The 15,136-nt window shown below is 40.5% G+C and overlaps 1 protein-coding gene across 3 annotated transcripts in view; it reads left to right on the forward strand.

Annotated features, from left to right (window-relative positions):
- The window catches only part of Fgf13 (fibroblast growth factor 13), a 522,252-nt gene that overhangs the window by 19,390 nt on the left and 487,726 nt on the right, over window positions 1-15,136 (forward strand). The window lies entirely within an intron of this gene.

The raw sequence follows: 15,136 nt of genomic DNA on the forward strand, positions 1-15,136 counted from the left end.
ACCCCTCCCCCCACGCTCCTTTTCCCCTCATCCCCCTACTCCCCAACTCCCTACCCATCCCACCCGCTGGGAAAGGCAGGAGCTTGCACCCTTCGACCCGCCGCGTGCAAAAGTGAGCAATTTCGGTGCCTTGGCGCCGCCCGCGCTGCGCCTCAGCAGCGCAGCCTCGCCAAGCCCCGGGAGAACAAAGGCTGTTGTCCCCTTGCCACTAGTGCCCAGAAGGAGTGGGCCTCCGCTGGAGAAGGCAGTACCCTCCCTCATCTTGATGGGGTTCAGCCACCTAGCCCAGGGCGCCCCGCCTCAGGTCCCCTGTAGTGCGCGTCTCCGCCTGGGGCCATACACCGGCGGGTTGGGGAGGCACAGCAGAGCCGGGCTCAGGCTAGGGAGAACTCAGGCAAAGGAAGGGGCGTCCCCCCACCCCCACCAGTCCTATCCAGTGCCTTGCCACTGATCAGGCTTAGCTCTGGAATGTAAACTGAAGACAGCCTTGGAGACCTGGGCGTGGAGAGAGGCACTGAGGGGGTGTGGAAGAGCAGTGGGTGCCTTAGGTGCAAGTGTCCCGAATGGCCACAGAGCAGACGCTGGCTGAAGTGGCCCTGAGGGCCCCACGTACACCGTACCACTGCGATCCACGCCCAGTCTATGCTTTGGAAGTGGGTTTGCAGCGGGGGAAGCCCCAGCTTTCGTTTATGGGGGCCTCAATTCCTCCCTAAGCCCTCGGGCCCCCTTCCCTCCCACTCCTTTCCCTATTCTTTTTCTCATCTCCTCCTTCTCGCCTCTCCCCATCTCTCAGAGCTTTCTTTCCCGGGAGATTCTAGGGCAGCGCCAGCCCTCCCCCGCGGAAAGTTGTCAAAGTCTTCAGCTCAGGGCCTTTATCCTTGTTTCTAAATGGAGCCGTTTCTCTTCCAACTAGGCAAAGGGTTTGAAGGAAGACTCCTTAAGTTTGTGGAGGGTTGTATCTGTTGTCCTAAGGGTCAGTGTTGCCGCTGGCCTCGCTCCAGTCCAGAATTCAGTGCCCACGAACCCATTCAGACACGTTGGCTGTGGTACACAAATTAATTGTAGCAGTAACTTAAGAAAGTTAGAACTGCTGGCATACATTTTCAGGGCTTTCTTGAGCATGCCATAATAATAAGGGCAGTTATGATAAAGGCAAATAACTTAAGGCTACTTAAGAAATCTCTGTGTGTGTGTGTGTGTGTGTGTGTGTGTGTGTGTGTGTGTGGTTTGGGGGGAATCAAACCCAGGGCATCTAACATGCTAGGCAAGCATGCTCCCATTATACAGCCCTCCCCACCTCCTTAAGAGGTTTTATTTTTCACTGGCCCCAGAGAAGTGAATGCAATTAAAGATCCTAGCACCTAATTGATCTAAGCAAGTCATTCCCTTGGGAACCTGGGGGTGTTTCACCTTTGTTTCTGGAACTTGAATTCCTGATTTCCATCAGGTGGTTACCTCAAGTTTCTTTCAGGCTACCTTTGAAGGATTCTGAAACCAAATTCATTCACAGAAAATAACTTGCTGGTTTAGGAATATAATTTGCAGTTGTCCAGAATGTATTAACAAGTCTGGAAACATTGGGACAGGTTTCTGTAACTCAATAATGAAAATTTTACTAGGCATCCATCATGACATTTTCTTATGTTGACTCAACACATTTGAAACCATATACCTCTCCGTAGAAATTGTGTAATTAGTGCTTGAAATTGTGGTTGTAATTAAAATAAATTAATTTCATAAGGCAGCTTTTAAGAAGGGTGTTTACTTTCTTGAGGAGATGGGGATCTTCTTCCTGTTTGTTAGGAACAAAATTATCATTCAACCTTTCTGTTGGTTGTTGAATTTAGAGCAGTTTCAAAATAGTGAATACATATCCTCATTAGTAATTTCTCCTTTCAAGTATGTGAAAAGACTTGTGACTGTTTTTTTTTTTTTTTCTTTTTGGTACTGGAGATTGAATCCAGGAGCCCTTTACCACTGAGCCACATCCCCAGCACTTTTTTATTTTTTATTTGAGACAGTCTCTAAGTGGCTGAGGACCTTGCTAATTAGCTGAGGTTCACCTTGAATTTGTGATATTCTTGTCTCAGCCTCCCAAGTTGCTGGGATTATAGGTATGTCACACCATGCCCACATTATGACTAAAATTTAAAAACTACTTTTTATGTTAGAGGTGAAAGATACTAGGACTGTTCATATTTTTAGTCAATAAAGGGTATTTACATTGTCCATATTCATGAAGAGATTTGGTTATTTATAAATTTTCTATGTATAGGTCATACTTGAGTTTTTTTATGCTGAAGTACTCTTAGCATATGTGATCAAATATTGAATAGATACTTCAAATAAATACACATTTAATTTTGAACAGTGGTGTGACAAATAATTGAATCAAATCCAAGAAATTAAGTTTGAATGAATTTCATGATTTGGAGTTTACTGTTATTTTTAAATCTAACCTCCCACCCTAACAGTTAGGGCTTATGCCCACAACCTATCATCACTAAATAGAGATTTTCATAGACTCCCATGTTTCTAGAGTTTCTAAACACATGTAGTGCTGGGCACAGTGGCACATGCTTGTAATCCCAGGGATTCAGGAAACTGAGGCAGGAGGAGTGCCAAATTCAAGGCCAGCATTAGCAATTTAGCAAGATCGTCTCAAAGTAAGAAAAAAAAGAATAGAAAGGACTGGGGATGTAGCTCAGTGAAAGCACCCCTGTGTTCAATCCCCATATAAATACACATATACATATGCCTAAATACATATATACATACATAAAAATGAAGCACAGGTAATTAGAAAGTTATTTTGTACTGATGATTGTAATATGGCTTTTTTGTTGCTAGGGGATTGAACCCATGGGTGCTGTACCATTGAGCTATATCCTCAAACCTTTTTTTGTTTTGACACAGTTGCTTGCTAAGTTGCTGAGGCTGTCTTTGAACTTGAAATCATTCCTCAGCCTCCTGAGTTGCTGGGATTACAGGCACACATCACTGCCCAGCTGAAATGCGGGTTTGAGAAGATATAAATTGCTCATCATCTTTTAAAATGATCTTTTCAACTATTTGAGGTTAAGATCAGTGATGGACAATGATCTTTTTGATAACCTTTTCAATAATGTAGCTAGATAAGATTGTTCCCTTTGGAAGGGGGGCAGGGATCTTGATTCTGTTTGAAACTATTAAAATGGCCTCTTGTACAGCCAGTAACCTTTTGTGTATTAATTTATGCTTTGCATAAACTTTAAAATTGTCAGTTGTGTATGTAATTTGGGTCACACTGCTCTTGAACACGAGAATCTATTTCTAGTTCAGGGAAGATGAAAGCATAACATTCATTCATTCAAGCAGATATTGGCTTAGCTTTGTCTCACTTTTCTCTACCTTGTCACATGAGATCTTTTTAGCAGCCCTCCATTGGAAAAGCACTAAGTAAGGCTGTGTGTAGTTACTGCAACTGTGCTTTTGTGGCACCAGAAAACTTGTAGCCTGCTATAGATAAAAGCAAATCTTTCTGGATGTTGTAAAAGTGCTAGGCAATTCTTGATTTTAAATCTGGTCACTTGTTTTTTTGCTAGATATTTGTGGAGTTGGGTATGTTTTCCAGAAATCCTTTCCTTTGTGCCTACCCCTAGAGCCAGCAGATCTAGGCAAGTTTCAAGGCTATGTAGGCTGTGGGTTCTCTTGGTGAGAAAGTGTTATCATCAGAGCTGGAGTCATGCTGGCTGCTGGACGATGGAGGATAATTCCATGCATAGTCCAAGAGGCCAGCTACTTGCACAGCTGTTGCTTTAATGGATTGTGGTGCCCACATGCATTTATGTCCACGGCTCATTTTCTCTTCACTTCCTGGCCTTTTCCAATGGCTTCTGTACCTTACCCAAGAAGGACAGGGAGAGCATTGTGGTCAGGCATTCAGTATATCAAGGCTCAGAGTCCCAAATGCCATTCCCAAAGATCATCTTGGTCTTGGTGATTTACTATAATAAATGTCATGAAGTGTCTTTCTCAGACTTGGGCCAGGCAAAGCAGGTGTTTAGAGGTATTATTTTCTGGTAAGAAAGCATGTTGGTGGCCTCTTATTAAAAAATAACAATCATAATCTATTACTTATGTAAGGACTTGTTTTTTGATTTTGTCATCATGGACCAGTGGTTTTGTAGACAGTTGTCATAAGCCACATAGTCTGTTCAATGCTAAAAGTGGTGATCACAGTCTCAGGGAGGGTAAACCTCTAATCACAAATATTAGCTTGTTCTTGGAGGATGGGTGTGGGAGATGGATGCACAATGTCCCTAGATCCTCTCTGTCATTACTATTTCTGTATGTATATGCCTTCTTCATTGACATAGGCTGAAATTAGAAGAGAGAGCAAGAAGTACTAAGTTAGGGAGAAGAAACAGTACCCCTATCTTATCTTGAGGCATAAGAAGAAATAGTACTCCCTGGGGCTGGGGATGTGGCTCAAGTGGTAGCGTGCGCGCCTGGCATGTGTGCGGCCCAGGTTCGATCCTCAGCACCACATACAAACAAAGATGTTGTGTCTGCCAAGAACTAAAAAAATAAATATTAAAAATTCTCTCTCTCTCTCTCTCTCTCTCTCTCTCTCTCTTTCTCTCTCTCAAAAAAAGAAAAAAGAAATAGTACCCCTGTCTTATGCCTCAAGACCAGCTACTTGTATCCCTATATTATCTTGAGGCATAAGGTAGGGGTCCTGTTTCTTTTCTCTAATTTAGTATTTCTTCATTTAAGTCAACTTGGAATATAGTTAAGTCACTAAAAAGGTGTAACCTAGGGATCCTGAAAGGGGTGAGGTTGGAGTGGGAATGGATATCAGATTGGGGCCTGAATGAGAAGTGGAAAGTGAGCTGTGGGGTAAAGGAAGGGGTTGAGGTTTGCATTCATGGTGGGGCCACAGATGTATGGTGGCCTCGAAGATGGGCAGAGCTGGGGAGGGAATTGGAATCAGGGTCTGGGAAGTAAGCTGGAGGGCTGATTTTTAAGGCAGCAAATAAGGAGAGGAAACTGTTAGAGTTTCAGGTCTCTTTGCAGCTGTGCTGTTTTATGTCCAAATCAACTCCTCATTTTGGGAATTACAATCAACACAGAACAACCGGAATGTGTTGAAGCTCTTCAAATATATCCAATAAAAAGGCTTTCGAGTGTCTGTTTCATTATGGCTTATATTTTTGGAGTTGAGAAATTTGAAAGGAATGGAAAATAATTGCCAAGATTAAACAATTCAATGCAGAAAACACACATGAATTGAAAATACAGTGGGTGGAGGGGATCTTGTATGTCTGTTACCACACTGAGCGTAACATAACCTTTGAAATGTAAAGGTTAGGCACAGAATATGGTTTTAATAATTAGTACAGAATACAAATGACTGCATACCTCATATTCTGTAGTCACAAATTTACATTTCCCTACTCAGAATACGTATTATCACTGGGATTTATCAGCACAGGCTGGAAGAGTGGATTTCAGGTACATTGTCCTGTGTAACATGGTTCATCTTTCTCAAATTGAAATGTAGGTTATCTACTTGTTATATACAAGTTCTAAAAATTTGATTGAATCTTATTTGTGCCATTTTTAAAAATATTTTTAGTTGTCAATGGATTTTATCTTTATTTATTTTTATGTGGTGCTGAGAATTGAACCCAGTGCCTCACACTTGCTAGGCAAGTGCTCTACCACTGAGCCACAACCTCAGCCCTTGTGCCATTTTTTAACATGGCACTTTATCTCTTTGTTGAATGTCATGTATTGATGAAAAATTTCTTAGGGGTGAGGACTTCTAGGTAAATGTACTGATCTCCTAAAGAAAACAAAATAATATATAGAGTCATTATGACCACCATTCTAGCCCTGAAGTCCAGTTTCTCCTTGAATTGGTTGGGCATTGTTTTTTTTTTTTTTTCTCTGCAAAGCAGTGTTTTTCATTTTTCCTGAAAGTGGGAAATTTATATTAGAAAAGAGTTAAATTCTTGGTTCTTGGGGAATGATCAAAATGTGGACTATTTTATTAAGAGAGCTAAGTTATAATAAACATTAAGCCTAAATTACAATTTATTGTTAAGATTATTGGAAAGCAGTTCTCATGCCGTGGTCTTTGCCCTTTGAAGTTACTTTTAGCATTAATTTTCAGATGGAAATGGTATTGGCATTACTTGCTAATGACCTTCCCCACAGGCAGAGGGAAAAGGGTAATAGTTGTCCTTGCTAATTCTTTTAAATTTGGAAGTACTATTGGCTCCTATTGGTGTAAAGTTTTGGTTGACATTCTAGGGAGAGAGTAGGGCTAGCCTGAGCTGGGTTACTTGCCTGGTCTGCCTGCTGAGATATTAGATTCCATCTGGACAGTCACTATTTGGCCCACAAGAATTCCCATTGTGAATGTCTGTCCTTTTTAGATCATGTCGGTGGGGCCTAGGGGAAAAAAAAAACATTTTTGATGCAAAGTAGACCTGGACAGAGACAAAATTAGGGAATAGTTAATTAAAAAATATAATATGGACTCAATTTCCCTTTTTGTAATCAAAGTTGACCTACAGTAACATGCACACTTTTGAAGTTTTGGTACTGGGTATTGAACCCAGAAGCAATTTATCACTGAGCTATATCCCCAGCCCTTTTTATTTTCAGACAGGGTCAAAGTTACTTAGGGCTTGGCTAAGTTGCTGAGGCTGGCTTTGAACTTATGATCCTCCTGTCTCAGCCTCCTTAGTCCTTGGAGTGCATTACTATGCCTGGCTTGAAGTATGCATCCTAATGAATTTTGGCAAATGTTCATACCCATGTAGTCAGTACCAGTGTCAAGATATAGAATCTTGTTACCCCAGAAAGTTTTCTCATATTTATTTCTAATCATTCCCCCGCTCAAAGGCAAACTATTTTGATTTATATTATTACAAATTAGTTTTGCCTGCTGTTGAATTTCATATAAATAGAACTATGTGGTATGCACTCTTTGGTTTTGGTCACCTAGTCACTTCCCCTTTCAGTGATACTTCCCCTATTGATATCTCTTTTTCTTGTCCTCTGGTTTCTTTGAGGACCCACTGTTCCCTACACTAGGGTACTTAATAGAGTTTTGTACCTGGATAGACTATAAGAAGCAGTTGTTGAACAACTGAGATAAAGCAGGGAATCCCTCTAGGCATCAGTATGTTTTATTCATCATTTAAGATCAATAAGCAATATTCTCACCATTATTACAGTAGCTTCTAAATTGCTGAGAACTTTTATTAGGAGATATATATATATATATATATATATATATATATATATATATATAATTTAATCCTTATGATAACCAAATGAAATAGTCATTAGTATATAGTACATGGACTTTGGAGATGAGAAAAATTGAAGCCCAGAGAGACTGGGTACATTGTATGAGGTCACACAGCTAGTAGGTTGCAAATTACTAGCACAGTGCTTAGGTGTTTTTTGGTAATCCATAAATGATCATTGAGAGCATGTGCCATTGCCATCAAAAGTCATTGGTCCTATGCTATGTGAACTTCCTGTTTTGTTGTCCTGTCAGAAGGCAGTGTGATGGAGAAAGGCCCTGTTGTGCCTCTTGGTGGCTTAATCTGATAAATGTCTGGGGGAAATATTTATATTGGAACTAAGACGTAAAGTTTTAACCCAAATGAATCAATCATCAGTGGTTGACTTCTAAACACCTGGGTAAGTTAGGGAAGTAATTTTGGTTGGGATCCTAAAATAGATATTTTCTGAGCACTGACTGTATGCCAGGGGTTTGACATGAAATATCTCATGAAAACATTATAACAATTTATGGAGGATAGATATACATTCTACTCTTCCCATTTGACAGATGAAAAATCTGAGTCTCAGAAATGGAAGCCATCTTGAGGTCACTCAACTGCCAACATTGATAGAATGAGGATATGAGCCAAGTTTAATTGGCTACAAATCCAATTTCCTACTGTCTACCTCTTTTCAAATCCAGATTTGCAGAAAGATAAAACTACCTCCATTCACCAACATGGATATAATAAAGAAGAGTGTGCCCGAACATGCATTGTTACTCTAGGGTTGTCTGTGGTCTTGATTCAGCTGAACAAATCTCTGAACATTTCTTGTTTTACTTCTATACCAGGTTCTGTGCTAGGCCATAGAATACAGAGAAGAAAGAACCTGAGTTGTTTCATAAGGTTTCCCTTTCCTTCCCCATTTGGCTTTGGACATTCCAACTTTTCCCTTTCCAATGGCATCTGACCTCATTTGACCATTGCTTGAAGTCTGCTACAGGGAATTGGCTATGTGACTGTGGCTTTCAAGATTTAAGTGTTTGTCAATTTGAAAACAATGGGACTTTTTTTCCAGAACTGTACCTGGAAGCTTGTTTCACTTCTTCTTAATTCACTGTTGTGTAAAACTCCACTTGTTTATTTTATTTTCCATTACATGGCATATGCTTTCAGTCTGTCTCTCATCAGAATCATATGTTTCATTTCCCTTCTTAACTCTATCCACTTCTCCCTCCCTCTCTCCCTCTCTCTTTCCCCCCCTCCCTCCTTTTTTGTCAACAGATGTCTCTGGTTTTTATTAACCAAATGGGGTTCCTTTGGGTATGCTAGGCTAATTGGAGGATTTTCATTTCAGGATTTTTTTCCCCTAGATATATTAACTGTGAAAGAAAATTCCCCCACCTCCCTTAAAGTGTAGCTCCATGGAAGGAGCTTTTTGCTACTTTTTATATAACTCATTTTAAATGAAAAAATAAAAAAGTGCAAGCTTTATTTTTTTATACTATTTATGCTGTCTTCAGTTAGATAATATTTCCAAAAATATATCTTGTTAACAGAGACACACGCCTTGAACGAGCATATTAATTATAGTTCTCAAAGTTGGGAATCATGTAGTGTTTCTCTGCTGTGGAAACCTATGTTTAACAGTTGTAATTAATAGTGATGGGTCTATTACATGGTTATAGGTAAGTTTAATAACAAAAATGAAATCCATTTTTGTAAAATCCCTTTAAATAACATAGGTAGCGTTTCTACTGCTCAGGAACTGAGGGTTAGTAAACAGCTCCAGTTCTTAAAATATTTATCTTGCTGTTAAAAGTAAAAGTAAACAACCTAAAGAAGGCAGGCTGAATGCAGTTCTTGAATCTGCCCATAGATATTTTCAGAATCTTCTTTCAACCATGACTTTGAAAGTATTGAGAATTGACCTGCTTATCTTGCCTTTGATTCTCTGTGTGTATGCTTGCCTCTCCCCTCGGGGGGTTTATTGAACATTAAGGCTTCCAGGAGCACTTGGATTTGCTCCTGGTGGTTTTCCGAGCTCTGGACACAACGTGAGCCAGTCTGGAAACAGGGCAGGGCACTCCTTAGATGCTCTCATTCCAGGGAGCATTTGTTTTGCAACTAGCTGGGAACCGGACAGTCACGCAGAACGGTCTGGTCAACCAGTGTCCCTCAGTCACCATGTATCTGGCAGTCAGGTTTATTACAAACCTCAGTGTGCTCATTAGCCTCGTGATGTGGCAGCTGCCTAAAAAAGAAACACGGAAAAGTTGTGTCACCGAAGGTGAAACTTGGAGAGGAGCTGCGCGGCGCCTGGCATGACAAAGCTCCTTCCTGGCCGCAGCAGAGGGCTTTGCCCACTTGCCCTCGGAACCCGTGGCGCGGCTGGCTGGTGTGCCGGCGCCTCTGAGGGAGCCATAAGACGCCAGGACTGGCTGTGCCGGTGGCTGCCTGCGGAGTGTTCAGAGAGAGTCGCGGTGCTCCTTGCGGCCCGAGGGCAGGCACCCTGCAGCCGGTGGGAGGCAATGTTCAGCCCTAAGATGGTGGTGGCCTCAGGGGGCTCGGGAGTCAAGTAGCCCTGTTCTCCCAACACCTGATCCCCACCCACTGGAAGCCTCAAAGGCAGACTACAGAAGGCAAAGATTGTAACCAGAGGCTTGAAGTCCCGGCTTGGTTAACACCAGAGCTTTGCCTTCTCTGTCTTCTGGTTAACGCTTATTCGGTTTTAGCTGTTCCAAAACAATCAAGGATGCATCTTGAGCAGAATGCTCAGGGCTGTTTGGAATTTTTTTGCATTTTTTTTTTGTTGCTATGTTCCATTGCAATGCTTTTTGAGATTACAAAATAATGCATGCTTACCAGGGATAATATGGAATGCTGCAGAAGCATAGAGAAGAAAATGTTACCCAAGGTTTCACCCCCCTGATTAACATTTTGAGATTTTTCCTTTCAGTCTTTTTTTCTCCGCATATTATTATAGACGCATAGACATGCATAATTATCTTTAAGTATGTGTGTGGAATCATGCAGAATATACTATATTCATTTTTCCCCAATAACATGTTGGGATGTTAGTCTATGTTGTTAATCTGCACCATCATTTTTAGTGTGTGAAATGGGTGTGAATTTGGGTATAACAAAAGAGAGATGGTAATTTTGTATCTGTGAACGTGATAGGTTTTTCTGCATTTCCTTGACATCATTATCACTGGGCTACACAAGTGCTGTTAGTATTTTATAAAAGTATATATATATATATGAATATGTGCATATGAGATACCTATATGCATGTGTAAATCTGTAAATTCAAAATAACATGTAGACAACTATGCATGTGTCTAAATAAATACATTACAAATGTGCTTAGATTAAATTCTGTAAGAATAGACACCAAGGGCCTTGGATGTAGTTCAGTAGTGGAGCACTTGTGTAGCATAGAAGTTTCCTTCTATGGGTTCCATCTCTATCCCTGGTACCACAGCAAAATAAAACAAAACACTACACACACACCAAAAGGGACCCTTAGTCAGTTGGATTAGAAAAAATATGCAGGTTTTATTATTATTTTCTATTTTGTCTTCGGGGGATATTCATGACTACATTAACAATATATTCATATAAACAAAGTATTGCTTATTTTCTTCAGGCTGATTTTTCTGTTCCAGACCCCAGTGTTTCTTGATCTGTATTGCCCTTATCATTTCTGCATTTTACAATCCTTCAAGTCCAAACTATAATCCCAGTGACTCAAGAGGCTGACAAGAGAGGATCATAAATTCAAGGCCAGCCTCAGCAATTTAGTGAGATCCTTAGCAATTTACCAGTACCCTGTCTTAAAGTAAATAAAAAGGACTGGGAGCCAGGCTCCTGAGGCTGAGGCAGAGGATCAAAAGTTCAAAGGCAGCCTCAGCAATAGCAAGGTGCTAAGCAACTTGGTGAGACCCTGTCTCTAAATAAAATATGAAATAGGGCTGAGGATGTGGCTCAGTGGCCAAGTGCCGCTGAGTTCAATCCCTGGTATACCCCCAAAAGAGGATTGGGGGTGTGGCTAAGTGGTAGAAGGTCCCTGGGTTCAATCCCTAGTACCATACACACAAAAATTTATTAAATCTTCTATGGGGCAGCTCCTACTTCAGACACTGAGAGTATAGCAGTGAACAAAACAGATAATAACCCTTGGCTTCATGGAGCTTGTATTTTATAAATTTGCTTCTGGAAACCAGACATTCAGTGTCTGAAGCACTCTGATCTTTGTTGGTGGTGTGTCAAGTAGTGAGTGATTTGGTGTTCATCATAGTCATTCAGGTCCTGGCCCGATCAAACTATTAAGGAGGCAACCTGAATGGAGTTAGGCAGGGATTATTATCTGGCTCCAGGGACCACAAAATCATGGTGCTTGAATCCATGCAGATATCAACATTATCTCCCATCACATATATCTCCCACCATGAGAGTCTGATTCAATAGATGTGGGTAGGGGGCTTAGGAAGCCATCATTTTTATGAAGTTCCTGAAGTGGTTCTAATGTACAGCTGTTTCAGGGACTTACTGCCCCTGAGCAGTATTTCTCAAACTTGCCTGAAGTTAAGAATCACCTTGAGTGTTTGCTTAAGAACAAAATACACCTCCCTCTGACTTCTGAATCAGAAATGTAAGACGAGAGCCTGGTAATCCAAATTGTTTGAAATATGTCTGGATGACTCTTATCAGGCAAAGTTGGAGAAATTTTTTTTCCTAGAAACAATCACAAGACCCCTAGAAATAACACATAAATGAGACTTTTTTGTGGTGAGCAATGTCCATAGCTTTCAACAGATTCTCAAGGGCATCAGTGACTCCAAAAATACACTTGCAGTAGATCCCTGAAGTCAAGGGCCAATGTTGTCATCAACTGTGTGTCTTGCTTTCTTAGTTTCCTCATGGGTTGAATGAACTGTTTGGAAGATTCCTTTCCTCCTTTTGGTGCCTATTTTCTTTCTTATTGCTAATTTTGCCTCCATTCTTCCTCTTGCTTGCCCACTCTTTAGGGGAAAATGGAGATAGAAGAGAATTTCAAAACCTGCGCCCTTCTAGAGAGGGCAGGGCCTGGGGAGAGGAGGTAGTGCTAGGGATGCCCTTCAGAGCTGGCAATCCCAGCACAACTGTTAGGACAGTAGAGGTCGTGCCTAAATATTTTGAGGCTTTTGGTAGCTTGAACCTCAGTGGATCCTAGCATAGTGGGACAAATTAATTTATCCACTTACCCTCAGTAAATCCTTATATGGTGAGATATGGTGGGGCTACTTCTAAGAGATCATCTGCTAGTCAAGAACAGGATGAGGTGAGGTGGTCAAGGGAATTTTCCTTCTTGGATATCCTTCCTGTGTCTGACAGTAGGCGGGAGATGTGGGTGGGAGAGTAAGGGTGAGGCCAGGACTAGGTGCATCCCTTACCTCTCCTTATCCTTCAGGTACCAAGGAGTATTTGCTGTAATTGGTTCATGACCAATCAAGTACATTGACCTATTACTGCTAGTTACTTCGAGTTATAAATGTTTTTTTTTAATCTCTCTTATGGATTTGGGGGTTCAGGCAGTATAGAATGACCTGATTTGTATCACAAGAGCCTTTGGGACTTTGACAGATTTCACCATTTAAAAAACACCAGCTTCCTCCACCCCACTGGACATAAAAGCAACCTTTGAATTTGTGATACAAAGAACATACTTTTAAAGGGCAGCATGCACAAAAAGGGAGGAAAAGGAAGTAAGGCAGTTCATCTTTTCTGAGGCCATTGTCTCCAGACAAGTGACAAAACTGAATACCTTGAAAAAATCTTATATTGATTTTTTAGTGCAGAGGCATCTCCTCCCTAGGATCTGAAGAACCTAGTAAAAGATAATAAACTTGTTCCCCTGCCTTTTTGATCCAGATTTGAGTTACTTAGTTTACATGGCTAGAAGAAATGAGAGTAGTTGCTTTGCTGACAGTGAGATTTTGTCCATCTCTGGACCATATTCTATAAGAGTGAGGCTCAGTTCATGAAAATCATATATATATAAACTGGACTTAAATGGTGAATGGGGAGTTAACTACCATTTTGTGAGTTGTTGTTTTATGAAAAGGTTTTCTTTTAATAGCATCATCTATGGTGTACCTGAATGTCTCTTTAGGGATCAAGGACTACTTGATTAAAAATAAAGAAATAAAAACCAAGCCTAGAGGGCTCTTGTGGAAGTATTTAAGTTTCTTGCAATTCTAATAATAAACTATTGCTCAGAATATCTGTTTTTGCTTCCCAGCTTCTTTTTTAAAATTTTAATTACTTTAAATTTTTCTATAGTGGTAAAACATACATCATAAAATTTGCCATTTTAAAGTGTACAGTTCCATGGCATTAATTAAGTACATTCACATTGTTCTGCAGCCTTCAGCACCATTCTCCCGAGGTTAATTCTTAATCGTAGATTATAATGGCTGGAAGGGACCTTAATAATCATTTGGTCCAACCTTCCTATTTCAGAGAAGAATCAGGCCTCAGGCAGTGACCTGTCCAAAGTCATAAACCAAGGTAGTGCAGGAGCCTAGCCCAGCGCGCTTCTACTTTGACATACTGATAGATTCAAGCATGTGGTCTCCCTTCTTGATAGCAGGTTCAAGGACTGGCATAAATATTTAGGATGCTTTTCTGATTTTCATTTTTATCAAGCAAGCAACCATTTAGTGTTTAGAGCTGGAGACCCTTCAGACAACTTCTAGTCAAAATTCCTTATTTGAAACATTGAATCAATTTGCTATTACTAAATCTAAATTAAAATACAAGAGCTTGCTAATATTATAATTTCTAAGATCCAGAAGAATTGTCCTCCAGCCTTCCTTCCATTGACTCCATGTCATTCCATGGTTAAAACCAGGCCCTTTGTAGGTGGCTGTTATTAATAAGCTTTCCTTGGGATGTTTACAGTAACTGCTGTGACCTAAATCAGATTGCCTGCATTGTTTCTCCCTTACAAAAGGGTATTTACAAAGGTATTTGAAAGTACATTCATTCCTGCTCAGATCATTGTATTGACCCGTGACTGAAAGAATTGAAGTAGCACTGTTTTTCTGATTTAGTAATTAGGTGAAGAATTCTTCATTAGATGTGGTAACTGTTTCTACACAAGTTACACATTTGGGAATATTGTCTACCAGTCACATCTTCTTGGAGTAGAGGTTTATGACAGTATACCAATACCAAGTACCACTGTAACATGATCTTTGTTTTAAAAATTTTTTAGTTGTTGATGGATCTTTATGTTGTTCATATTTATATGTGGTGTTGAGAATCAAACCTAGTGCCTCACACATGCTAGGCAAGAGCTCTACCACTGAGCCACAACCCCAGCCCAAGTGTAGATCTTAACTGATGGGAAAGTTGTTTTAACATACTTAATATATTTCCTCAATCTTCAGTCTTAGGTTATTAAAATAACATGGTAGATTAAATGAAAGAAGAACTCGAACTTGTCAAGGACCTGGAGTGTTGACATGCCAATCTAAATGACTTGCAAGTTTGACAATATGAGAAGAGAGAATAGGGCTTTCTTTGGTCCTCTTAGGTCTGTTTATTATTTGTTTCCTTTTGTGCAGCTTTTTGTAGAAATAAGATACTTCATCTGTGATTGCCTCCCTGACCCTTTATGCCTGCATTTGGAGTGGATTGTGCCTTTCTGTACCCTTTGCCATTTACTTCTATTTCCCTTTTGCTTTGTATGTCTCTTCCACTATACTATAAACTTATTACACCCAGGGACCTTGACATTCATCTCGGGATTTCCAGTACCTAGGACAGCCTGTCCCATAAAGCCAATGAAACAC

This window comes from Urocitellus parryii, chromosome X, assembly GCF_045843805.1.
Source record: "Urocitellus parryii isolate mUroPar1 chromosome X, mUroPar1.hap1, whole genome shotgun sequence".
Taxonomy (NCBI): Eukaryota; Metazoa; Chordata; class Mammalia; order Rodentia; family Sciuridae; genus Urocitellus; species Urocitellus parryii.